The sequence below is a fragment of the Acartia tonsa genome, chromosome 7, assembly GCF_053477335.1.
Source record: "Acartia tonsa isolate MP-2025a chromosome 7, ASM5347733v1, whole genome shotgun sequence".
Classification (NCBI taxonomy): domain Eukaryota; kingdom Metazoa; phylum Arthropoda; class Copepoda; order Calanoida; family Acartiidae; genus Acartia; species Acartia tonsa.
Genome location: NC_137266.1, coordinates 20,084,898 through 20,087,751, shown reverse-complemented (window position 1 = coordinate 20,087,751; position 2,854 = coordinate 20,084,898). Strand labels below are relative to the sequence as shown.

At 28.2% G+C, this 2,854-nt stretch overlaps 1 long non-coding RNA gene across 1 annotated transcript; it reads left to right on the top strand.

Annotated features, from left to right (window-relative positions):
• The first annotated feature begins 298 nt into the window (after positions 1-298).
• Positions 299-1,223, top strand: LOC145325033 (uncharacterized). The gene is made up of 3 exons (XR_013881383.1): positions 299-362; positions 704-753; positions 1,055-1,223. It is a non-coding gene; the product is annotated as an uncharacterized LOC145325033 (long non-coding RNA).
• Positions 1,224-2,854: the final 1,631 nt, after the last annotated feature.

The window sequence follows — 2,854 nt, the reverse complement described above, 5'->3', positions numbered from 1 at the left end:
TATCAGCTAATCCAGTCAAAGGGAAAAGCTGAAAGGAAAGGGGGGGGGGGTATAATAGTTTTTCTATTAATCCCCAACGCCCCACCCCCCCTACCCATAGTATAAGTCCTCCCTTTTTTTAATTGGAACTCCATTTAATAAAACGTAAAAATAGTTGTGAAAACTAAATTTTGATTTTTTTTAGAAGTTTGAAGCTTTTAAAACTAGTAGTAAATATTTAGATAGGATGACGGTGACACATACAAAATCGGAAACTAAGATTCAGCTGACCTATAAAGTTCTTTAATATAATGTACGACAATATTTTCTAACTTAGTAATCATTTGAACATTAATTTAGGCGGAGGTTATGTCAGATAAAACGTAGGTATTTTGTTCAGTGTTATTTTATTATATAAAGTACATTGTTTTTTTTGCCTGAAGCTAATTATCTAAAAAAAAATGCTTGTTCGATTAAATTGTAATTTTCAGGGAAGCTTTATTAATGTCTTGAACTATTACATAAAGTATTAATGTTTTTTGTCTGATACTTATGATCTCAGAAATTACTGGTCCGAATGGTTTTTTTTCAGTTTAGCTTTACATAGGTCCTGGGATGGTTTTAGGCCATTTTTTTCTGTCCATTCTTTGTACATGGAAGCTTGGGGGTGTAGCTATTATTATCAATATTTTTATAAGAAATATAATTATATAAAATATTTTAGGCTTGTCAGAAAACTTGAATCTACCATTTTTTGCTGCGAGAGTTTGCATGGTAAGTTTTGTTAAATCTAGCTTCTCTATAATTAATGCCCGTTTGTTCATTCGTCTGTATGTCACTTCAACTGTTTATCCACATCTGTCTGTTTGTAAATCTGTGTCCGTAAGTCTGTCTGTCTATGTGTCTGCCTGACGGACTTTCTGTTGGTAAGTACATCAATATTAACAAACTTAGACATGTTATAATTGTCCTATAAATATTAAACTTGTGATTTTAAAATTGCAAAGATTAATGCTTTAATAGAAAGACAAATAGATTTTATTACCAACCTATCAAAATAATTGTTATATTTTAGGAGAATTAGCTTCCTTCCATTCTGCTTGTTATTGGTTATGTAAAAGTCACTTGGAGATGTGGCAACGATTTTGGTGTCTGCTTGCAAAATTACACATGAAGAAATCAACTGGTTATTTTATATCTATTTTGTTAAATGTTTACCCTAAAATAAATGTTAATTTGATTTATTTGTGTATTTATAAAATTTTTGTTTGGCAAACCTACTCTATAACTCGAGTTTTCCTGAATGTTTAAACTTTTGTTAGTTTTAAGTGTAATGTTTTAAAAGATTCTGTGAGCGTCAGGGGGGGGGGTCGAGGGGGGTTTCCCCCCTCAGGGGAAGGGGGGGTTGAGGGGGGTCTCCCCCCTCAGAAAAAGCTTGGGCTTTGTCTGTAACAAAAAATATACCCCAAAATAATTTAGCTGCATCTTTTTTTTAATGTTGGAATACTATGTTCTTTTAATCCTAGAATCAACCAATAAGAAATAGGCACAATATAGAAAAAGTTAGGAATAGAAATTATTTCTTTTGTATAAATTCCTTTTTCAAAATAAGAAATTTCCTAATTGTGTAATGTTGGAAAAAATATTATTTTTTTAACAATCCTGATGTCAACCAAGAAATAGGCATGATGTAGTAAAAGTTTGGAATAAAATTTTTTTTATCAATTCCTTTCTTTAAAATATGAAATTGTATAATTATGAAAATGTTGGAAAAAATATTATTTTTTTTAAAATTCTGGTGTCAACCAATAAGAAATAGGCATGATGTAGTAAAAGTTTGGAATAAAATTTTTTTTATCAATTCCTTTCTTTAAAATATGAAATTGTATAATCATGAAAATGTTGGAAAAAATATTATTTTTTTTTTAAATCCTGGTGTCAACCAATAAGAAATAGGCATGATGTAGTAAAAGTTTGGAATAAAATTTTTTTTATCAATTCCTTTCTTTAAAATATGAAATTGTATAATCATGAAAATGTTGGAAAAAATATTATTTTTTTTAAATCCTGGTGTCAACCAATAGGAAATAGGCATGATGTAGTAAATTTTGGAATAAAAATTATTTTTTTTAAAAATTCCCTTTTCAATACGTGAGACTTTATAATTATGAAAATGTTGGAAAATTTTTTATTCTTTTTGAATTCTGATGTTGACCAATAAGAAATAGGCATGAGGTAGTAAAAGTTTGGAAAAAAATATTATTTCTTTGTCAATTCCTTTAATTTTGATAATGTTGGAATAAAAATTATTGTTTTCTAAATTTTTATGATAACATGCCTATATCTTATTGGTTGATAGTAAAATTTAAAAAAAATAATATTTATTCCAGTATGAAGCGAAATAAATTTGAAAAAAAATAATTTTCTTTCCCCTATATTTATTATTCCAATATTCCTAGAATTAATTTTGAAAAAAAAATAATTTTCTTTCCCATATTTTTATTCCTGTTTCTTATTGGATGTCATTTTATGTCCAATAAGAGACTAGTGTTTAAATATTTTAAAGGTTATTATTGTATTTATTTTGAATATGATAATAGCAACATTATCTCATTAAATACAATAATAGTTATTTCTCGCATCGTATTATAAACGGCTTTCCGCGGATATAGAATGTACAATTATAATATTAAAACCAGTTTTTTTAGCCCCGAGGTGCCGAAGGCACCGGCTAAAAAAACTGGTTTTAATCTTATGATTGTACATTTTTATATTTGTAGAAAGCTGGATATAATACGATGCTAGACATAGTTTTTTCGTATGGATGAGAACCGGTTCCTATCCACCGGATTCGAATGAATACGAGAAAAAAGAA